The following is a 25,927-nucleotide window of genomic DNA, read 5'->3' on the forward strand; positions in this document are numbered from 1 at the left end:
TGAACTTTTATAAAGTAAACTTTTCAGCTCCTTAAAATCTTACATAGAAATTTTAATAATTTGAAATCTTTTAATTTATGTTGAAATCATTCAATCAAATTTAGCAGCATCAATCATCTCAATGAACACACCTACACACACACACACACACACACACACACCACACACACACACACACACACACACCACTACACACACACACACCTACACACACACACACACACACACACACACACACACACACACCTACACACACACACACACACCTACACACACACACACCTACACACACACACACACACACCTACACACACACACACAGAGCTGCAGGTGTGGCTCTGCTGCTTTCTTTTATGACATGAAATGATAAACGACTCATTTTCTTTCAACAAGCTCTAAAGTCATTAGATCTTGTTGCTTCCTGAAACTGATCTCCAATTAGATCTTCAAAAAATTAGCAGCTCTTATGTCTGAAAAAGTCAACTTTATTTCTATGAAAGAATGAACAAAGTGAACATACATTTTTGTTTTACAGTCTTTCGTTTTTTGTATAAAATTCACAGTTTAAGTGATAGAAGAAAATAAGCCATAAATAGTTGGATTATAAAACAGTATAATGGGGCCTTTCCACAGATGGTTCTTCGGACTCGGCACACGGTAACGGATCGGCTCTGGAAATCTGCTGCAGACCGGGACAGATTCAAACATTTCTCAGGGACGGAAAAAACCATGCGGCTGGTGGGTTCCCTCTCGTGATCTGATGTGTGTGTGTGTGTGTGTGTGTTACATTCAGTTATAAAATCTGGAGCATGTGTCTGATTAAATAGATATTTTTCATGAAATATGTGCCTTAGGCTGTGGCAATGTGCTACAGGTACAGCAGCTTTCACGCAGAAGGACTGAGGCTTGGTATCACCAATGTGGGGACTTTTATTTTGAAGAGATTGGCCACGTCCTTTCAGAGGAGTGTGATGAGGTAAAACAGAGAGGCTGACGGTCGGGCAGTAGCTTGTTTGACTGAGAGCGCTCACTTCAGGAGTTCAGGGATGTCAAGCGGCTGGAGTCTAAGGAACCGGTGACTGAATGATTGACGTGAGCCCCCCCTTTGGTCCATGTGTGTTCTGCTCTCTTAGTGATGAAGGCACATAGAGCACACCTGATGCTGTTCTCTGATCGACTCGTACTTCTATGGCTAACAGGCTCCGCCTCCCGACGTCCAGGTGAGTCCTCCTAGGTGGGCGGAGTCAAACAGAAGGGTTCTGGCTCTATGAGTGTTACTGGAGTGGTCCTCTACGCTTTACTGCGGCTGCAGCTTCTCCTCGTTGTTGTTGTTGATGAGGCCGAGGTTCGCCTCCAGACCTGACTGTTTCCTCAGCGCGCGTGGCATCAGCTTCTTCTTCACAAACTTTCTGCAGGAAGCGGTTGCTGATGCTGAGTGGGAAGTAGCTGTGAATGAAATACATGAGGCCGATGCCGGGCCCAGCAAAGTAGTGTGTCTGCGGCTGTGGCGACAGCAGCGCATGGACAATGGCGTCCACCACGGGGCTGAAGTCTGGGTTGGGCTCAGCGAAGCTCTGGAACAGGTTCTTGGACTCGGCGAGTAGTCCTCGCCGTATTCCTCCATCAGCGCCGGAGACAGACTCTGGAGGAGCTGCTGGTGCTGCTGCTCCCAGTACGCATTGTTGCTGGAGGGAGCTAGGAGAAGAGTGCAGAGTTATCATGGCAACTGACATCGTGACAGCACCAATTGTCCAAACAAACTTTACTGCAATGACCAGTAATGCTACGAAGCTCATATGATGTGATGCATTAAAGGGCCAGGGTGGTCGGAACAATGTCATGAAAGGGGTTGGTCGCTCATTGGGGCGACTGGTCGCTCCTCGGGGCGACTGGTCTTGCGTCGGGGCGACTGGTCGCTCGTCGGGGCCTGGTCTCGCGTCAGGGCGATTGGTCTCGCGTCAGGGCGATTGGTCTCGCGTCGGGGCGACTGGTCTCGCGTCGGCGATTGGTCTCGCGTCGGGGCGACTGGTCTCGCGTCGGGGCGACTGGTCTCGCGTCGGGGCGACTGGTCGCTCGTCGGGGCGACTGGTCGCTCGTCGGGGCGATTGGTCTTGCGTCAGGGCGACGTCGCTCGTCGGGGCGACTGGTCTCGCGTCGGGGCGACTGGTCTCGTCGGGGCGACTGGTTGCTCGTCGGGGCGACTGGTCTCGCGTCGGGGCGACTGGTCTCGCGTCGGGGGACTGGTCGCTCGTCGGGGCGACTGGTCTCGCGTCGGGGCGACTGGTCTCGCGTCGGGGCGGCTGGTCTCGCGTCGGGGCGACTGGTCTCGCGTCGGGGCGACTGGTCTCGCGTCGGGGCGACTGGTCTCGCGTCGGGGCGGCTGGTCTCGCGTCGATCTCAGCAGTGAGTTCAGTGTTTTGGTCCAACAGTAGGATCTTCTCCTGACTCACAACTGACTCTGCATCAACACAAACTAAAACCAATAAGTTCACATAAAGAGTGGTAAAAATTCATCAAGGTGAGTTGTGACAGGAAGAGGTACATTTTTGTCATGCAGCTGTGCCATGAGAACCGGTACCAGCTCTTCTTACTGGTACCTTTCCTTCTTGTTGGTTCTGATCCCAGCTCAGTTTGGAACTGGAGCTTATAATAACCGAGACAGATCGAATGATTTCATTCCTTAACTGGAAACCAAGCAGCGTTTATTTATTGTTCTCACACGAGATCTCTGGGTTGGGAAGAGTCTGAGCTCTCAGAACCACTGGGTACCAAGAGGTTCTGTCTGACTTCAAACGGGACGTTTTCTTCTTTTAGATCTGATTGGATGAGAAAGCAAGCAGGAAAGAGTGGAGATGTTCTCAGGGATCAATAATGAGAATCTGGTTATTATGGATCAGTAATTATGTCAGACTCCACAGGGAAAGTTTCTGGTCAGCCTTAATTTTTATTAGTTTGGTTTATTACTTTTGTCTGTGAATAGAAAATTTTAGTTTAATAATAAATGTTTTCCTTGACTGAGATGGTCACTCATCTCAGTTTTCAAGTGTTTGAAGGACTCGTTGTAGTGCTAATGCTGGGAATAACGGGTCGGTACTGGAGCGCAACGGGTCGGTACTGAGCGCAACGGGTCGGTACTGGAGCAGAACGGGTCGGTACTGGAGCAGAACGGGTCGGTACTGGAGCAGAACGGGTCGGTACTGGAGCGGAACGGGTCGATAGCCACTAAAATCTGATCTGTACTGGTGTTGAGCTTGGAAGCTGACTGAAGTAAACGCTTTCTCATAAATGTAGAGAGTTTTGATCCTAACGATTTAAATTTGTTTACATGTGTTGGATCTATTTCCTAACAATCTCTTTGGACATTAAGGACACAGGGAGACGGTTACATTTTCTTATGCAATCTTCCAATTGAACGGTGGACTCTGCCCAGAGACATCCTGTTGTCTGTCTCCAGACCAGTTCTAACCTGATCTGCAACTGCATATTTTATTACGAGGCTTAATTACAACATTTGCATGAAGGAGCAGCAAACCCAATACACATTCTCAAGATTCTGTCTTTGCATCTCCTGACGTTACAGTTGTTTGTTGTCTCTGGACCATAAAACTAGAGTTTCTTGGGACATCTAGCCTTTGATCCACTCTCCTGCTTGGTGTCACCTCTTTACCCCTGGTTGGCACCTGTTGTCCTTTTGTCTTCCTGTCAGGGCAATTGTAACTGCAAGCATCCTGCTCTGTTCCCGGGATTCTCTGGTTCAGTTCCCGTCCCCCTCTGGGGTCGTAAAGTTCAGTTCCAGAGACTCTGGGTCGTATGCAAACGACGCATTCTTCCTACCAGACCAACTGGCCATCCGTCTCCAAAGTGACAAACTCATTGCTTCCTTCAAAGATAAAGAGAACAGATCCCAGGGGCAAACAAGGTTTCTCAACCCTTATAGTCTCCTAATCTTGAATATTATATTTGTATTTAACAACATGATATGTTTTTGAGACATCTAGTTATCGTTGGCCGCTCTGTCCAAGCTGAGCTACAGGTGTAGAGCTGGACAATGTCCAGCAGGGGGAACTGCTCTGATCGGTCCAGGTCGGGTCTGGGGGCAGGGCTTACCTGTCTTAAATGACGACGGCAGGACGGTGCTCACTTTGACCCCCCAGGGAACCAACTCATGCCTCAGGGTTTCAGTGAACAGGTTCAGCGCCGCCTTGGACGCTCCATACGCCACCAGGCAGGGGAACGGCTGGTCACCTGGAAGAGGAGGTCGGAGCGTCACTCTGATGTCACCAACCTGACCGGAGATGCCTGCTCTGCCCACCGTCGGCCCCCAGTGAGTCAGCGCAGAGCTGGACTTTAATGGGTTAATGTCACAACACAGTTTGCTCAACTTGTTGTCCAGGGTGGAAAATATCTGTCCTTAAGATCTGTGATTGATTAGTTTTGGCTCCCAGACAGTTTGAGTTGGACTGGCTCAGTCTGTTTGCTTTGGCAGGTGGCTGACTCTGGAGCGGTCCAGAGTCCTGCCAAAGTATTTACACCCCATGAACTCTTTCACTCTGTCACTTTGCAGCCAAATGCTGAACCAACAGAAAGTTGGTTCTGACTGAACAGGAGAGAAAAGCACTGGCAGTTTTTAGCATTTTCACTAAGAAATATCCGTTATTTCTCAGTTATTAAGGTGGCGAACGCCTTCATCTTGATCCACCTGAATTAAATCCAATCCAACTTTCAGATGTCAGAGCTCGGAACCAGAGCGCAGATGTTCTGGTTCTGGCCTCAGGTTCTTCAGGATTATGGAGATCCAGCAGGTCCGGGAGGATGGAGTTCATGAGTTTACAACAGTGTTGGTTTCTACAACAGGCCGTCCAGGGCTGCTGTTCTGCAACTCTTACATACATGTCTTCCTGGTCCATCCAACTTCAAACATCTGAATCTCCTCCTCAATGCAGAACTCAGGTTCTGCATTGAGGAGCTCATGCTAATGAGCTCGTTAAGTGACTCAGGTGTGTTGAAGTAGAAACACGTCTCTGGGCCTTCAGGCCTGAAGTTTCTCACCCTGTTCTATAGAAACATACCAACTGCTGGGCTCTGGATACAAATGTGTGCCACAAAGTCAACACCTTGAGTTATGTACTGTGTGTGTGTGTGTGTGTTTGTGTGTGTGTGTTACACACCGGCTGGGCTGGAGATGTTGACGATGCGACCTTTGGCCTGTCGCAGCAGCGGCAGGAAGCTCTTGGTGACGCTCACCGTGCCGAAGAAGTTAACCTCCATGCAGCGTCTGAAGTTGGACATCAAGCACAGCTCTGCGTCTCCCAAGTTCACACACACACCTGCGTTGTTGACCAAACCCCACAGACCTGCACACACACACACCCACACACACACACACACACACATTTATTTCTACTGCCTAAACTGTATCCTTATTCCCATAAACGGCGTTTCCCCTTGTGGAGACTGTTGGAATAATTGTATATAAGTTAACCCAGGTATTGCTGTTTCTTGTGAGTTGTTGAGTTGGTGCGGCCCTGGTGAGACGTGCATGTAAGAGTCGGTTTGACAGAGGAAGAGGAAGCTCTGGAAACATCTCACCCAGATGGCCTTAAACGGATTTAGTGCAGGTCAAGAGGTCGCACCTGCAACCAGTTCTTGTTTTTCTTACTATGTATGTTGGAATGTGTTTATCTCTGAGTTGCAGCCATTTGTTACCCTTCCCCCTATAGAGGTTGTGACCCTCACGTAACCAGGGAAAGCTAAGGAAATAAAAGGCGTTGAGAGCCAGGGCGTGCTCAGAGCGGTAGGAGATTGTAACTAGAGCACATCTCTGTCCATAGCAAGAATACTGACTCTTGTCTTTTCTATCTTTGTTAAATATGTTAAACAGGTGTTAACCCTAACAGAGACCATGCTGATGCTGGGAATAAGGAGCAGTGGCTCCCCACAGTGTAGCGTGTATCAGAAAAATGGTTCCCACAAGGTATTACAAACAAATGCACACACAGAGACACTCAGAGACACACAGAGACACTCAGAGACACACAGAGACACTCAGAGACACACAGAGACACTCAGAGACACTCAGAGACACACAGAGACACTCAGAGACACACAGAGACACTCAGAGACACACAGAGACACTCAGAGACACACAGAGACACTCAGAGACACTCAGAGACACACAGAGACACTCAGAGACACACAGAGACACTCAGAGACACACAGAGACACACAGAGACACTCAGAGACACACAGAGACACTCAGAGACACTCAGAGACACACAGAGACACTCAGAGACACACAGAGACACTCAGAGACACAGAGACACTCAGAGACACACAGAGACACTCAGAGACACACAGAGACACACAGAGACACTCAGAGACACACAGAGACACTCAGAGACACTCAGAGACACACAGAGACACTCAGAGACACTCAGAGACACACAGAGACACTCAGAGACACACAGAGACACTCAGAGACACACAGAGACACTCAGAGAAACTCAGAGACACACAGAGACACTCAGAGACACAGAGACACTCAGAGACACAGAGACACTCAGAGACACACAGAGACACACAGAGACACTCAGAGACACACAGAGACACTCAGAGACACAGAGACACTCAGTCATCAAGTGGAAGCTGAGGCCTTTGAGCTGAGTCTAAACGGTTCTGGTTTGACTTTAATTCCTGAATGTTAATGTTTGATATTAGAGGAAAGTGGAAAAACACAGACTGCTCTGACCTACTGATGTTCTGACTGGACCAGGTTCTGATGTCCTGACCGGACCAGGTTCTGATGTCCTGACTGGACCGGGTTCTGTGGCTTTGGGGTCTTAGTGAAGGACCTCCGCTCCTTGTTTCTGGGTCAGTTGTGGAAATCTACCAATGGTCTCCGAGGGTTTATGTAACATCTGGAGGGTGGGTCCGTGCAGATAAGACCGCAGTCGGGTCAGCAGCAGTCGGTCGGGTCAGCAGCAGTCGGTCGGGTCAGCAGCAGTCGGTCGGGTCAGCAGCAGTCGGTCGGGTCAGCAGCAGTCGGGTCGGTCTCTCTCCCTGTCTGTAAACAAGCCTTGATCGCCCTTCTGGGGTCAATGACCCAGAATCTCATGCTTTGTTTTCGGTCACTGTGGGATCCGTGTTTAGGTCTGAGAACGGCCTGTAGAGGCTCAGAGGGAGCGACCAGGTGACTTCCTGTCAAATAAGGAAACCGGAACCAGTCAGCTCAACAGAACCTCAGATTATTCTTGGAACTCGACTGGATTATCAAGACAAACAATATATTTAAAAACGTTTCTGCTTGAGACAGAAACCTTGACCAGAGAGGTTCATGTTCAACTCCATCCATCATCCATCCATCCATCCATCATCCATCCATCATCATCCATCCATCCATCATCCATCCATCATCATCCATCCATCATCCATCCATCATCATCCATCCATCATCCATCCATCATCATCCATCCATCATCCATCCATCCATCATCCATCCATCCATCATCCATCCATCCATCATCATCCATCATCATCCATCATCCATCCATCATCAACCATCATCCATCCATCCATCCATCATCCATCCATCCATCCATCATCCATCCATCATCATCCATCCATCCATCATCCATCCATCATCATCCATCCATCATCCATCCATCATCCATCCATCATCCATCCATCCATCATCCATCCATCCATCCATCCATCATCCATCCATCATCATCATCCATCATCCATCCATCATCCATCATCATCCATCCATCCATCATCAACCATCATCCATCCATCCATCATCCATCCATCATCATCCATCCATCATCCATCCATCATCATCCATCCATCCATCATCAACCATCCATCCATCCATCATCCATCCATCATCATCCATCCATCCATCATCCATCCATCCATCCATCCATCATCCATCCATCATCATCCATCCATCCATCATCAACCATCATCCATCATCCATCATCCATCCATCATCCATCCATCCATCATCCATCCATCATCCATCATCATCCATCCATCCATCATCAACCATCATCCATCCATCCATCCATCATCCATCCATCCATCCATCATCCATCCATCATCATCCATCCATCCATCATCCATCCATCATCATCCATCCATCATCCATCCATCATCATCCATCCATCATCCATCCATCCCATCCATCCATCCATCCATCCATCATCATCCATCATCATCATCCATCATCCATCCATCATCCATCATCATCATCATCCATCCATCATCAACCATCATCCATCCATCCATCATCCATCCATCATCATCCATCCATCATCCATCCCATCATCATCCATCCATCCATCATCACCATCCATCCCATCCCATCATCATCCATCCATCATCATCCATCATCATCCATCCATCCATCCATCATCCATCTATCATCCATCCATCCATCCATCATCCATCCATCCATCATCCATCCATCCATCATCCATCCATCATCATCCATCCATCCATCATCAACCATCATCCATCCATCCCATCCATCATCCATCCATCCATCATCCATCCATCCATCATCCATCCATCCATCCATCCATCATCATCATCCATCCATCCACCATCCATCCATCCATCCCATCATCCATCCATCCATCATCCATCCATCATCATCCATCATCATCACCATCCATCCATCCATCATCCATCATCATCCATCCATCATCCCATCCATCCATCATCCATCCATCCATCATCCATCCATCATCCATCCATCCATCCATCATCATCCATCCATCCATCCATCCATCATCATCATCATCCATCCATCATCCATCCATCCATCATCCATCCATCCCATCCATCCATCCCATCCATCATCCATCCATCATCCATCCATCATCATCCATCCATCCATTATCCATCCATCATCATCCATCCATCCATCATCACCATCCATCCATCCATCCATCCATCATCCATCCATCATCATCCATCCATCCATCATCATCCATCCATCATCCATCCATCATCCATCCATCCATTATCCATCCATCATCCATCCATCATCCATCCATCCATCATCATCATCCATCCATCCATCCATCCATCATCCATCCATCCATCATCCATCCATCATCCATCCATCATCATCCATCCATCCATCCATTATCCATCCATCATCATCCATCCATCCATCAACCATCATCCATCCATCATCATCCATCATCCATCCATCATCATCCATCCATCCATCATCAACCATCATCCATCCATCCATCATCCATCCATCATCCATCCATCATCATCCCATCCATCCATCCATTATCCATCCATCATCATCCATCCATCCATCATCAACCATCATCCATCCATCCATCCATCATCCATCCATCCATCATCCATCCATCCATCCATCATCCATCATCCATCCATCATCCATCCATCATCATCCATCCATCCATCATCCATCCATCATCATCATCCATCCATCCATCATCCATCCATCCATCATCCATCCATCATCCATCCATCATCATCCATCCATCCATCCATTATCCATCCATCATCCATCCATCATCATCCATCCATCCATCATCAACCATCATCCATCCATCCATCCATCATCCATCCATCATCATCCATCCATCCATCATCATCCATCCATCATCATCCATCATCCATCCATCCATTATCCATCCATCATCCATCCATCATCCATCCATCCATCATCATCATCCATCCATCATCCATCCATCCATCATCCATCCATCCATCATCCATCCATCATCCATCCATCATCATCCATCCATCCATTATCCATCCATCATCATCCATCCATCCATCATCAACCATCATCATCCATCCATCATCCATCATCCATCCATCATCATCCATCCATCCATCATCAACCATCATCCATCCATCCATCATCCATCCATCATCCATCCATCATCATCCATCCATCCATCCATTATCCATCCATCATCATCCCATCCATCCATCATCAACCATCATCCCATCCATCCATCCATCATCCATCCATCATCCATCCATCATCATCCATCCATCCATCCATTATCCATCCATCATCATCCATCCATCCATCATCCATCCATCATCATCATCCATCCATCCATCATCCATCCATCCATCATCCATCCATCATCCATCATCATCATCCATCCATCCATCCATTATCCATCCATCATCCATCCATCATCATCCATCCATCATCATCCATCATCCATCCATCCATCCATCATCATCCATCCATCCATCATCCATCCATCATCCATCCATCCATCCATCATCCATCCATCATCATCCATCATCCATCCATCCATCATCCATCCATCATCATCCATCCATCCATCATCATCCATCCATCCATCCATCCATCCATCCATCATCCATCCATCCATCCATCATCCATCCCATCATCATCCATCCATCCATCATCCATCCATCATCATCCATCCATCATCCATCCATCATCCATCCATCATCATCCATCCATCCATCCATCATCCATCCATCCATCATCCATCCATCATCCATCATCCATCCATCATCATCCATCCATCATCATCCATCCATCATCCATCCATCATCCATCCATCCATCATCCATCATCCATCATCATCATCCATCCATCCATCCATCATCCATCCATCATCATCCATCCATCATCCATCCATCCATCATCCATCCATCCATCATCCATCCATCCATCCATCATCCATCCATCATCATCCATCCATCCATCATCATCCATCCATCCATCCATCATCCATCCATCATCCATCCATCATCCATCCATCCATCATCCATCATCATCCATCCATCCATCCATCATCCATCCATCCATCCATCCATCCATCCATCATCCATCCATCCATCATCCATCATCCATCCATCCATCATCATCCATCCATCCATCCATCATCCATCCATCCATCATCCATCCATCCATCCATCATCCATCCATCCATCATCATCCATCCATCCGAACCATTTTGTAATATTCGGCTTGATTTAAGCAGAACTCACAAAAAAATACACAAGTTGGATCTTATCTCAGGTAAATAGGGTATAAGTGTTACCGGGTAAATTTCAAATACAACAAATGTTCAACCAATCAATACAAAATTATTAGGTTTTTACCAGAAATCATTTATTCAGATGGATGTTTTGTTTTGTTTTTCTCAGTAACTATATTAAATGTTAAAAATTCCAAGCTGTCTAGTGGAACAGTTGTGGTTCATTATTAAGAAAAAGACAAAAAAAATGTCGAAGTTCCACTGTTAAAAAACTGATGTTGGGTAAATCATGTTTGGGGCCAGGTGTGTGGGAATTAATAATAAAAAGGGTCACCTGGACAGGTCGCCAGTCTGTCTCAGCATGTTCAACGCAATACCTGCAAGCCTGGATCATACTTCCTCCACCACCTTGCCTTAGGTGGTGGCAAGGTGGGGTGCCTGAGCTCCAGTCCAATCCGAGCTCTGGACTGGAGCTTTAATTCAACTCCAGTCCATTTGGCGTGAACACTAATTGACCTCTGACCTCTGGTCCTCCAAACCTCAGTATTCAGTTGATGAGAACTCTAGTTGAATGTGAACGCCAAGCGGACCGGAGACCACTCCAAAAGCAGGAAGTGACTACAGCGCAGGGCATTCTGGGTAAATCCAACCAAAGCTAATATGTTAGCCTAGCGCTAGCAGCAGAAATGGCTCCTGGTCTTCAACCAAAGACTAAAGAGAAAACTAAACTCTGACGCCTCCATCTTGTTTCATCTGGTGAAACAGGAAGTTGCTCTCAGTGTCTTCAGAGGTTTTAGTGTCGTTTCCTGCAGTGGTTCTTGGTGCAGCGCCCCCACAGGCCAGCAGGGGAACAGGCTGGTTTGGGTCAGAACCAGATGTTCTGGATCCAGTAGAACCGGGTCTACTGGACCATCAGGAGGAAGCCAGCCTGAGAGAAGGTGTGAGGTGTTTAACAAAATCAGGTTAAACCAGAATAAAGACAATAAATACAAACCATTGTTTTTATTGTCTTTATAAGAACTCAGAACAATTCTGGCTTCAAATGCTTCTGGAGATCAAAGCTGAGCTCTAAAGATGAAATAAAGCAAATTACCCAAGGCTGGGTTCGTTGGTCCACATGTTTAGCCACTCTGACTGAGGACATCTCATCTTTCATTCCTCCATCCCTCGATTTCTCTTTCTAGGACACATGTCCCAGGGACATTTGAGGACAAAGCAGCGTCTGCAGCCTCAACAAACCCTCTGAATACTTCTGCAACCGAAGGATTAAACAAATCTGCTCAATGTTCCATAAACATTTTCTCACTCAGCGCAGGAGGTCCCAATGCATCCCTGACTTTTCCTGGAAACTTGGCCCAGACCTCAAACCGCTGTGTTAAACTTTAATGACTCGTGATGAAGACTTCTGATCTTTGTCCTCAAAGTGAGGAGAGTCACCGCAGAGCTTTATGTCCCCACAACATAAGAACAAATAGAAGCCCTGAGAGAGTGTTTGTGACCTTTACCTTCATTCCTTACAACACACACACACACCCCACACACACCTAAACACACAACTACACACGCACACACACACACAACTACACACACACACACAGCAGCCAGCGTATCCCTGAATGACTGTGAGCAGCAGCCAAGTCTCTGAGCTCTAATGATGAGGCCTGTGGGAGCTGCAGCTCTGAGCCAATCACAGAGAGGCTGCAGCTCTGAGCCAATCACAGAGAGGCTGCAGCTCTGAGCCAATCACAGAGAGGCTGCAGCTCTGAGCCAATCACAGAGAGGCTGCAGCTCTGAGCCAATCACAGAGAGGCTGCAGCTCTGAGCCAATCACAGAGAGGCTGCAGCTCTGAGCCAATCACAGAGAGGCTGCAGCTCTGAGCCAATCACAGAGAGGCTGCAGCTCTGAGCCAATCACAGAGAGGCTGCAGCTCTGAGCCAATCACAGAGAGGCTGCAGCTCTGAGCCAATCACAGAGAGGCTGCAGCTCTGAGCCAATCACAGAGAGGCTGCAGCTCTGAGCCAATCACAGAGAGGCTGCAGCTCTGAGCCAATCACAGAGAGGCTGCAGCTCTGAGCCAATCACAGAGAGGCTGCAGCTCTGAGCCAATCACAGAGAGGCTGCAGCTCTGAGCCAATCACAGAGAGGCTGCAGCTCTGAGCCAATCACAGAGAGGCTGCAGCTCTGAGCCAATCACAGAGAGGCTGCAGCTCTGAGCCAATCACAGAGAGGCTGCAGCTCTGAGCCAATCACAGAGAGGCTGCAGCTCTGAGCCAATCACAGAGAGGCTGCAGCTCTGAGCCAATCACAGAGAGGCTGCAGCTCTGAGCCAATCACAGAGAGGCTGCAGCTCTGAGCCAATCACAGAGAGGCTGCAGCTCTGAGCCAATCACAGAGAGGCTGCAGCTCTGAGCCAATCACAGAGAGGCTGCAGCTCTGAGCCAATCACAGAGAGGCTGCAGCTCTGAGCCAATCACAGAGAGGCTGCAGCTCTGAGCCAATCACAGAGAGGCTGCAGCTCTGAGCCAATCACAGAGAGGCTGCAGCTCTGAGCCAATCACAGAGAGGCTGCAGCTCTGAGCCAATCACAGAGAGGCTGCAGCTCTGAGCCAATCACAGAGAGGCTGCAGCTCTGAGCCAATCACAGAGAGGCTGCAGCTCTGAGCCAATCACAGAGAGGCTGCAGCTCTGAGCCAATCACAGAGAGGCTGCAGCTCTGAGCCAATCACAGAGAGGCTGCAGCTCTGAGCCAATCACAGAGAGGCTGCAGCTCTGAGCCAATCACAGAGAGGCTGCAGCTCTGAGCCAATCACAGAGAGGCTGCAGCTCTGAGCCAATCACAGAGAGGCTGCAGCTCTGAGCCAATCACAGAGAGGCTGCAGCTCTGAGCCAATCACAGAGAGGCTGCAGCTCTGAGCCAATCACAGAGAGGCTGCAGCTCTGAGCCAATCACAGAGAGGCTGCAGCTCTGAGCCAATCACAGAGAGGCTGCAGCTCTGAGCCAATCACAGAGAGGCTGCAGCTCTGAGCCAATCACAGAGAGGCTGCAGCTCTGAGCCAATCACAGAGAGGCTGCAGCTCTGAGCCAATCACAGAGAGGCTGCAGCTCTGAGCCAATCACAGAGAGGCTGCAGCTCTGAGCCAATCACAGAGAGGCTGCAGCTCTGAGCCAATCACAGAGAGGCTGCAGCTCTGAGCCAATCACAGAGAGGCTGCAGCTCTGAGCCAATCACAGAGAGGCTGCAGCTCTGAGCCAATCACAGAGAGGCTGCAGCTCTGAGCCAATCACAGAGAGGCTGCAGCTCTGAGCCAATCACAGAGAGGCTGCAGCTCTGAGCCAATCACAGAGAGGCTGCAGCTCTGAGCCAATCACAGAGAGGCTGCAGCTCTGAGCCAATCACAGAGAGGCTGCAGCTCTGAGCCAATCACAGAGAGGCTGCAGCTCTGAGCCAATCACAGAGAGGCTGCAGCTCTGAGCCAATCACAGAGAGGCTGCAGCTCTGAGCCAATCACAGAGAGGCTGCAGCTCTGAGCCAATCACAGAGAGGCTGACTCCTGGGTGAAACACGAGACCGCCCCTCCGCGTTTCGTCCCAGTGGACGCCGCTGCCTCTGGGACTGGTCCCAGAACAGCTGCTTGTTCCAGGGTTTCCTAGAAGGCTGTGGCACAAACAGTCCACTGACTGCAGGGACCAGCAGAACCAGCAGAACCAGCAGAGGAAGTGAAACTTGGACTGGAATGAATGCGGCTGTAGAGCTTCATTCAGATGAACCCAGAACCGGTCCAAAGCAGACGGAGACCTGCATGTCCATCTGGACTAGTTTTTATGCTCCAAACCATCCAGACCAGTTAAGTGGATGTTTGTTCCTGTGGTCCCAGGCCACCTATCCATCAATCCCAGCAGCTGCTGCCAAACATCTGGAGCTTAAGACTTCGTCCATGTTCCCCTTACGCTCCGTCCCCCAACGCTCCATCCCCCAACACTCCGTCCCCCAACGCTCCGTCCCCCAACGCTCCGTCCCCCAACGCTCCGTCCCCCAACGCTCCATCCCCCAACGCTCCATCCCCCAACGCTCCATCCCCCAACGCTCCATCCCCCAACACTCCGTTGGGGGATGGAGAGTTGGGAGAGTCCCCCAACGCTCCATCCCCCAACACTCCGTCCCCCAACGCTCCATCCCCAACGCTCCATCCCCCAACGCTCCATCCCCCAACGCTCCGTCCCCAACACTCCATCCCCCAACGCTCCGTCCCCCAACACTCCGTCCCCAACGCTCCATCCCCCAACACTCCGTCCCCCAACGCTCCGTCCCCCAACACTCCGTCCCCCAACGCTCCGTCCCCCAACACTCCATCCCCCAACGCTCCGTCCCCCAACGCTCCGTCCCCCAACACTCCGTTGGGGGAAGGAGTTGAGGGAAAGAGTTGCGGGATGGAGAGTTGGGAGAGTCCCCCAACTCTCCATCCCCCAACACTCCGTCCCCCAACGCTCCATCCCCTTACGCTCCGTCCCCCAACACTCCATCCCCAACACTCCGTCCCCCAACTCTCCATCCCCCAACACTCCGTCCCCCAACGCTCCATCCCCCAACGCTCCATCCCCCAACGCTCCATCCCCCAACACTCCGTTGGGGGAAGGAGTTGAGGGAAAGAGTTGCGGGATGGAGAGTTGGGAGAGTCCCCCAACGCTCCATCCCCCAACACTCCGTCCCCCAACGCTCCATCCCCCAACGCTCCATCCCCCAACGCTCCGTCCCCCAACACTCCATCCCCCAACGCTCCGTCCCCCAACACTCCGTCCCCCAACACTCCGTCCCCCAACGCTCCATCCCCCAACGCTCCATCCCCCAACACTCCGTCCCCCAACGCTCCGTCCCCCAACGCTCCATCCCCCAACGCTCCATCCCCCAACGCTCCATCCCCCAACACTCCGTCCCCCAACGCTCCGTCCCCCAACGCTCCGTCCCCCAACACTCCGTCCCCCAACGCTCCGTCCCCCAACACTCCATCCCCCAACGCTCCGTCCCCCAACGCTCCGTCCCCCAACACTCCATCCCCCAACGCTCCATCCCCCAACACTCCGTCCCCCAACGCTCCATCCCCCAATGCTCCATCCCCCAACGCTCCATCCCCCAACGCTCCATCCCCCAACGCTCCATCCCCCAACGCTCCATCCCCCAACGCTCCATCCCCCAACGCTCCATCCCCCAACACTCCGTCCCCCAACGCTCCGTCCCCCAACGCTCCGTCCCCCAACACTCCGTCCCCCAACGCTCCGTCCCCCAACGCTCCGTCCCCCAACGCTCCGTTGGGGGAAGGAGTTGAGGGAAAGAGTTGCGGGATGGAGAGTTGGGAGAGTCCCCCAACTCTCCATCCCCCAACACTCCGTCCCCCAACGCTCCATCCCCTTACGCTCCGTCCCCCAACACTCCATCCCCCAACACCGTCCCCCAACTCTCCATCCCCCAACACTCCGTCCCCCAACGCTCCATCCCCCAACGCTCCATCCCCCAACGCTCCATCCCCCAACGCTCCATCCCCCAACACTCCGTTGGGGAAGGAGTTGAGGGAAAGAGTTGCGGGATGGAGAGTTGGGAGAGTCCCCCAACGCTCCATCCCCCAACACTCCGTCCCCAACGCTCCATCCCCCAACGCTCCATCCCCCAACGCTCCGTCCCCCAACACTCCATCCCCCAACGCTCCGTCCCCCAACACTCCGTCCCCCAACACTCCGTCCCCCAACGCTCCATCCCCCAACGCTCCATCCCCAACACTCCGTCCCCCAACGCTCCATCCCCCAACGCTCCATCCCCCAACGCTCCGTCCCCCAACGCTCCATCCCCCAACACTCCGTCCCCCAACGCTCCGTCCCCCAACGCTCCGTCCCCCAACACTCCGTCCCCCAACGCTCCGTCCCCCAACACTCCATCCCCCAACGCTCCGTCCCCCAACGCTCCGTCCCCCAACACTCCGTTGGGGGAAGGAGTTGAGGGAAAGAGTTGCGGGATGGAGAGTTGGGAGAGTCCCCCAACTCTCCATCCCCCAACACTCCGTCCCCCAACGCTCCGTCCCCCAACACTCCATCCCCCAACGCTCCGTCCCCCAACGCTCCGTCCCCAACACTCCGTTGGGGGAAGGAGTTGAGGGAAAGAGTTGCGGGATGGAGAGTTGGGAGAGTCCCCCAACTCTCCATCCCCCAACACTCCGTCCCCCAACGCTCCATCCCCTTACGCTCCGTCCCCCAACACTCCATCCCCCAACGCTCCGTCCCCCAACTCTCCATCCCCCAACACTCCGTCCCCCAACGCTCCATCCCCCAACGCTCCGTCCCCCAACTCTCCATCCCCCAACACTCCGTCCCCCAACGCTCCATCCCCCAACGCTCCGTCCCCCAACGCTCCGTCCCCAACGCTCCATCCCCTTACGCTCCGTCCCCCAACACTCCATCCCCCAACGCCCTGTCCCCCAACTCTCCATCCCCCAACACTCCGTCCCCCATCGCTCCATCCCCCAACGCTCCGTCCCCCAACGCTCCATCCCCCAACACTCCGTCCCCCAACGCTCCATCCCCCAACGCTCCATCCCCCAACACTCCGTCCCCCAACGCTCCATCCCCCAACGCTCCCCCCTACGCTCCGTCCCCAACACTCCATCCCCCAACGCTCCGTCCCCCAACACTCCGTCCCCCAACGCTCCATCCCCCAACACTCCATCCCCCAACGCTCCGTCCCCCAACGCTCCGTCCCCCAACACTCCGTCCCCCAACGCTCCATCCCCTTACGCTCCGTCCCCCAACACTCCATCCCCCAACGCTCCGTCCCCCAACTCTCCATCCCCCAACGCTCCGTCCCCCTACGCTCCGTCCCCCAACACTCCGTCCCCCAACTCTCCATCCCCCAACGCTCCGTCCCCTTACGCTCCATCCCCAACGCTCCGTCCCCCAACGCTCCGTCCCCCAACGCTCCGTCCCCCAACACTCCGTTGGGGGAAGGAGTTGAGGGAAAGAGTTGCGGGATGGAGAGTTGGGAGAGTCCCCAACTCTCCATCCCCCAACGCTCCGTCCCCCAACACTCCGTCCCCCAACACTCCGTCCCCCAACGCTCCGTCCCCCTACGCTCCGTCCCCCAACTCTCCGTCCCCCAAACCCTCAGCTCCCTTCAAACTTTTGCTTTCGATCCATTTAAGGTTTATTTTCCTGATGCCTTCATATCTGCATCCCACTGTGTGTTAGCTCAGGATGCTGTGTGTGCGTATGGACGTGCTCCACCTTTACCCACCTCGGAGGCCCAGCTTGGCCTTGGTGTCCAGCAGCGCCTGCTGCACCTGTTGTGGCTGCGTGATGTCCACCTGCAGGAGGGTGAGGCGGGACGAGCAGCTTCTGCGCAGAGCTCTGGCTCCGTCTCCTGTCAGGTCTAGAACGGTGGCGAAAACGTCCAGACCCAGAGAGTCCAGATGTCTCGCCGCAGCGTTCCCAAAGCCGGTGTCGCAGCCTGCAGGGACACAGAGGGAAAACTGGGAATCAATGATGCTTCCTGCTTCCATGCCAAACCATCATTACATTTCATTCTTTCTTGCAAAAGTATTTCATGTAATTTAACAGATTTATCTATCTTCCATTTAAGCTCTTGAGGTGTAAAAACATGTTTCTGCACCACTTTTATGTCTCACTTTCCTAAACATTAAAAGGATCCAGGATTAGTTTACATTTTGACCTAAATATGTTTTTAATTTTCCTATTAACTAAATGAATGCTGTTTTATTACACCAAAACTTCAAAAAAATGTAGTCTTTTGTTGTTTTTGTCATCCATGGAGGTCTCCATTTTTCACCGATGGGTTGATGACGTCACCAGGCCCGTTCTGTACTGGAGTCTACAGAGTAAACACAGGAAGGCCAACGGTACCCCAGTAGATGTTGACCATATTGCGTTTGACTGGTGTAATTTTACATAATGTCACACCATGTTACTATCGGCTGTGATAAAAAGAATAAAATCTGAGGCGAATCTGGATAATTTCCCACATGAGAGAGAGGAGAGCCAGAGAGGAACACAACCAAAGACCTAATCTGGACCTGGACATTTCTCCACAAAACTTTGAGCCATTTATACCAGCAGACCTTAACGAGCTAACAATAAATGCTGTGCTGAGACGGGCAGAGCTGGACGCTCTTTGAGATGCTAACAGAAGCTATACAGCCTGTCTACTGACATCACCGATCCGGCCGGACATTCCTGTGACAATACTTTATTACAATTTATAAAAACTAAATAACCTACAGTATTATTACTGTGTTTTTACATCTAAGATAAAATATTTCCCAAATAAGGTTTATTTTTATCACTAATCGTGGTTCCCTTTAAACTGTGATTGATTCTGTCAAAAGGTTTATAAAATCCAAACTAAAACCTGATTACAGACTTCTTAATTGCTTGAACACAAATCTGTACGTCTGATGTTTTCTTTTCTACATAGACCTGCAGAAAAGTTCAGAGGTCAGAAGTGTTTGCTGTGGGTTTATCTTCTGATCCTGAGGCAGCTCCACTCAGCCACTCAGTAACTTTGTTTTAGATGTTTGTGTCAAACTGCTGAAAACTCAGGATCATTTTGCTTCACTGACAGATTTCTATTAATTTTTTATAAATTTATGTGACAGAAACAAACAGCGACATCCTTTCTATGCAGCACACACTGATCTATACATCACATGTAATAGACATAAAATGTTCTTATTCATGATCATGTGGTCACAGTTTGGAATTCAGAATCTAAACATGGTGACCTCTGACCCTAAAGCAGGGGTATCAAACTCCAGTGCTGCAGGTTTGGAATGAAACGGCTTCATCACCTCCTCCTGTGTGGATCAATGGCTCATTATTCCAGTCAGCTGATGCAACAGAGGCTCATCTAAAGGTTCCAGGGCCTCCAGTGGCCCCCAGGACTGGACTTGGACACCCCTGCACTAAAGCGTCCAGATCTGAAGCTAAAATTGCTCCAAATGAATTTCCTCCATTTGGTGCTTTTTGCTTTGTGAATCTGGTGCAGAAGTAAATCTACAGACTTCAGGTTTGAGTCTTTCGACTAAAGGCAAAGAAAGTGACGTGTTCAATTCACATCCTGTTTTGATGATATGAATATTTTTGAACTGCCTCGTTTTCTCCAAATGAAGTGAATTCAGAGCAAACCGATCAGAAGCATTTGGTTGGTTTCAACCTGCAGCAGCTGCTTTAAGACTTGGAAGTGGAGAAAACTCAACATGCTGGGAGAAACAGGAAAATCATCCATATTGACATCATGTTTAATTGATGATTCTGGCAGAACCAGCCGACTGTTGGGCCCACAACCACTAAATGGACTTTCAGGTTTCTGATGTCCATCCTCTGTGGTCTTGCGACCCGTTTCGTTGTCCAGCTCTTCCAAGGCCTACAGCAGAACTTTCTGTTCTCTTTGGGCCTCTTTGTGTGGCGGCTCTGCTGGCGAGCGCGGCGAGGCGTTGGCACGCTGCTGCTGCCGTGTCCTTGGAGGACGTCCAGCATCGCGTCCTGAGAAAGGAGCCACTGAGTGGGAGTGAAATCCATCCTCTGCTCGGCTCCCCGCCGCAGGCCGAGCCAGCTGGCTTCACCTGCCGGGTCATTCCGAGTCGCAGTCTGACAGCTGGGGGCGATGAAAGCAGGTGTGGGGGTCCGACCAGAGCCGAGGGGCGCTGCGGCACAGTGGAGCAGATTTAAATGTACAGAAACCGAATCAAAGTGCACACTAACTGCCGCTCAGTCAGACACCAACAGGAGCATCAGCAGAGACACAGCATGTTCTTACAACATGCTCACCACAGGGGGGCGCTCATGCACACTGACTGGACCGACTAAGAAGCAGCAGAAAACCATGAAGTGGTTTGGAACCAACAGCCTGCATCAATGCGCCTCCCCTCAGGCTTTGCTGCCCTGGGCAGGAAGCCGTTTTACTGCCAGAGTCGCAGCATGAATGCAACACGGCATCATGAATGCAACACGGCATCATGAATGCAACACGGCATCATGAATGCAACACGGCATCATGAATGCAACACTGCATCATGAATGCAACACGGCATCATGAATGCAACACGGCATCATGAATGCAACACGGCATCATGCTGAGCCTGGTGCTCCAACTAAAACTATTAGCTAATTATTAACCAATTGTGAACTAATTGTTTCATTGAGCTTACATAATTCATGTCTGAGTTCCAGAGTAACTGCTGAATGCTTGCATCGATTGGAGGAGAGCTCAGCGCTTCCCTCTGTCTGCAGGGGGAGCTGGGGTCAAGAGTCCAGTTTAGACAAAGGAGGAGGACAGCTGAACATTTTGGAATGCAACGGGGCCAGGGCTCCAAGGGGCCCCACGGTGAAGAAACAAACCAACGCTGTCAGACACACAGACACGAACAGGTTAGAAACACATCTGTGTGTGAGTGGAGGCCAGCAGCAACATCTGCAGCTCCGATTACCCAGGCTGCAGGGGTCCAGGCGGACCAAGCAGAACCTTCTGCTTGGTCCTGGTTCACATGGTCCAGGTTCCACAGGAACCAGGTTCTGACTTTGGGTCGGCTCGCTCCAGGAGAACATGCAGATAAAACTTGATGTTCTCAGAAATGTTGAGAAGGTTTGTATCGGTCGGTCCTGTATCTGCTGTGTTTGGACCCGTTACACTCAGAGGCACCTGTTGGGTTTCTGTTGGGTTTCTGTGGGGTTCCTTTAGGGTTCCTGTTGGGGTTCCTTTAGGGTTCCTGTTGGGTTCCTTTAGGGTTCCTGTTGGGTTTCTGTTGGGCTCAGCCGGGCCGCCGGTTGCCAGGCTGGAGACAGCAGGAATGAGGATCAGAGAGCTGTTGAGCAATTTGTGGATCTCTGGGCATGCTCCAAGATGTTCTCTGTCTCCAGGTTATGTAACAGCCAGAAGATGGGAAAATATTTCATGAGACTCGTGATCATGTCGTGTCCCAATAACAAATGTGAAATACTTTGAGGTGGTCTGTATTCTGAAGCCTCATTAAAAGCCGCCGCCCCCTGCTGCTCTCAGGTCTGTAATGAGATCAGAGACTCGTCAGGTTCTGTTGTTTCTTTATAAATAACATCAGATGTTCTTCCTCTGCTGGCGTTCACCCAAACATTTCATCACGTCTCCTATGATGTCCAGGCGCTGGTTCTGTGGTGCTGCAGAGGGTTCTGTGGTACCGGACCATCGTGACGAGTCTCTGCACAAGTATTGAGCAACGCTCTGCAGATCTGGGTGTTTTCCTCCATTTTTACAGACAGCAAAGGTCAGCATTGCTTCTTCTGAGAGAAAAACTCTCCATAAGCAGAAACCCAGTCGGAGCGCAGCGCATTGCACAACAGTCCGACCAGCGCCAAGCTGAACCAGGCGAACTCTTCGCCACCGATTGACTTGGTTTTCACATTAAGCTGAACTCTGATGAACCCGGCAGCAGCAGGGGGCGGAGGGCGCGTGGGAACAGAATGACACGGAATATCAGAGGCAAAAATAGCAAGAGGAGAAACAAAAAGTCACGAAACACAGAGAGAACTCGGCGAAAAACAACCAAACCTGGAGAAAAACAAGAACCGGAGAAATAAAGAGCAAAATAACGAAAGCAATAAAAACGACTGGGGCAGAAAAACCAGCAGAATAAATGACTGGGTTAGGGTCACTGGGTTAGGGTCACTAGGGTTAGGGTCACTTGTCAGAAGGACCCGGATCAAGACTGGACAAACATAACCTGGCAGCTGACCCGGGTCCGAACCCAGTCACCTCCAAATGTCCTGAAGCCTGGAGAATCTGAGGAGGAGCTCTGAGGATTCTGGTCGTTTCTCTGACCTTTGACCTCTGAACCTGCTTTGAAGGTTGACAGCTGAAGAAATGTTTTGGATGGAGTCCAGATGGTTTGTACATGACCTCTGACCCTCGCCAGGTTGCTGATCAGTTTTGAATCTGATCTTTGTAGAAAGGATGATCGATTGTTTAGACGGCGCCCGGCCGTCTCACTATGACCTCTAACCTTTCAATGGCAGCGGCTCAGGGACATTTGGAGGTGCGCCAGTTGCAGATGCCTGCTTGATGCCGTTGAGGTCACAGAGAGAAACGGAGCGTCTTATCTGGCTCCTGCCAAAGGTTAAAGGTCGTCTGTTTTGCTTACATCGTTTTAGCATTCTCTGACACGCCGAGTTTCGCCCGACGTCGGTTGGAGGCGGAGCTTAAGTGCTGCCTGATGGCTCCCGGTCTCAATGGCAACGAGTCTTTTACTTTTGAGAGAGCTGAGAGGGGCGGCCATTTTGAAATGTTTCCACCGCCGGCGATTTACAAACACACACACACACACACACACACACACTGAAACACACACACACACTGAAACACAAACACACATAAAACACACACACACTGAAACACACACATACACACACACACACACTGAAACACACACACACTGAAACACAAACACACATAAAACACACACACACTGAAACACACACACACTGAAACACACACACACACCAAAACACACACACACTGAAACACACACACACACTGAAACACACACACACTGAAACACACACACTGAAACACACACACACTGAAACACACACACACTGAAACACACACACACTGAAACACACACACACCAAACACACACACTGAAACACACACACTCAAACACACACACACTGAAACACACACACACACACTGAAACAAACGGCACAAATTTTACATTTCTCCATTAAAAAAGAAAAAAAGAGTACGAACTTCTTGGTTTATTTTTATGTTGTCAGTATGAGTATTGATTCTTGTTGTTTTTATTGAGTAATAAAATTGGTAGAAAGGATGATCGATTGATTAGATCAACACACACACACAGACACACACACACACACACACACACAGACACACACACACACACACACACAGACACACACACACACACACACATACACACACACACAGACACACACACACAGACACACACACACACACACACACACACACAGACACACACAGACACACAGACACACAACACACACACACAGACACACAGACACACACACACACACACACACACAGACACACACACACACAGACCACACACACAGACACACACACACACAGACACACACACACACACACACAGACACACACACACACACACACAGACACACACACACAGACACACACACACACACAGACACACAGACACACAACACAGACACAGACACACACACACAGACACACACACACACACAGACACACACACACACACCAGACACACACACACAGACACAGACACACACACACACACAGACACACACACACACACACACAGACACACACACACACAGACACACACACACAGACACACACACACACACAGACACACACAGACACACACACACACACAGACACACACACAGACACAACACCACACACACAGACACACACACACACACAGACACACACACACACAGACACACACACAGACACACAGACACACACACACACACACACATACACACACACACAGACACACACACAGACACACACACACACAGACACACACACACACACACACACAGACACACCACACACAGACACACACAGACACACACAGACACAGACAGACACGCCCCTCCAGCTCCTTCAGGTTCCCTCGCTGTTTGCTACTCTCCATAAATTCAAGCTCAGATTTTGTTTGAGCAGAGAAAGTGAAAAACTGTGTTTGTGGTTTTATCTGGAACCTGCAGGAAACTTACCAAACAAGTTTCTAAAGTAGTTCTTCCACATTCTTCTGACCTTTGACCTCTTTATTGCTCTGGGCTCCTTGCAGGTCTGTGCAGCAGCGTCTCAGACATCAACTCCCAGCAGGAGCCGCCTGCACGCATTCTGCTCTGAGCTCGCTTCTCAGAGTTTGACGCACCTGAGGAAGGAGGCGGAGCTTCCTTACCTGTGATGAAGACGGCTTTGCCCTCCACGGACGAGCGGGCTGCGGGCCGTCCCGGAGCCGGAGCGGACGCAGCAGACGACGGCCAGCAGAACCAGCAGCAGCACGGCCGGCAGGCAGAACGCCCACAGCCGCTCCACCAGAACCGTGGCCCCCAGCCAGGCCACCAGGGTGGGCCCCGCGCTCAGGTGGGACGCCAGGATCCTCTTCATGGCCCGCCCACAAACACTGCCGCCGCGGCCAGGTAGATCCAGAAGGGAAGGTTGTAGTCGTCCATCGTGTTGCAAGCGTCGCTTCAGTCTCTCTCTGCTGAACACACTCCTCTCTCTCTCTGACTGTCTGCAGAAGACTGCAGACCTCCGGCTGCACGGCTCAATATATAGAGGCTGCAGGGGGAGGAGCTACAGGCTGTACTTAATCTGCACACACACACACACACACCGAAACACACACACACACACACACCACCGAAAACACACACACACACACACCGAAACACACACACTGGTATCTGACCAGCCGCCTCACTGCTGATTTGATCACTGAGTCTCTGGTGTGCAGAAAGGAGGAGCTGCTGATTGGCTGGAGGAAGTTGCTGCTCTGAAGGGCCCTATCCGAGGGGCCCACCTGTCCCCACCTGTCCCCACCTGTCCCCCAGCAGGTCTGAGCAACAGAAAATGATCAAAGCTTCTTCCTCACATTCAAACCCTCCTGGCCTTCAGCGTCTGCTAGTTGCCATTTGCGCCATAGGTGTCACTGTGTCCCTCAGCAGAGCTTTTAGCATCTGGGTTTTAAATGAGAAAATATTCAGAAAAAAAAAGTTTTATGAAGCGTTTTGATTTCTGAACCTGTGAGGAGAAGAGCAGAGAGACGAGGCGCCGGGGGAATCTGACCGCAGGACACCATGTGACTTCCTGCTTGGTGGTTGAATCACTT

General features: G+C 50.8%; 1 pseudogene; it reads right to left on the bottom strand.

Moving 5' to 3' along the window:
- Positions 1 to 464: 464 nt before the first annotated feature.
- LOC129355796 (11-beta-hydroxysteroid dehydrogenase type 2-like) lies at positions 465 to 25,370 on the bottom strand (annotated as a pseudogene).
- Between the last annotated feature and the right edge of the window lie 557 nt (positions 25,371 to 25,927).

The sequence above is a fragment of the Poeciliopsis prolifica genome, unplaced genomic scaffold, assembly GCF_027474105.1.
Source record: "Poeciliopsis prolifica strain line A6 unplaced genomic scaffold, Auburn_PproV2 SCAFFOLD146, whole genome shotgun sequence".
NCBI classification, from domain to species: domain Eukaryota; kingdom Metazoa; phylum Chordata; class Actinopteri; order Cyprinodontiformes; family Poeciliidae; genus Poeciliopsis; species Poeciliopsis prolifica.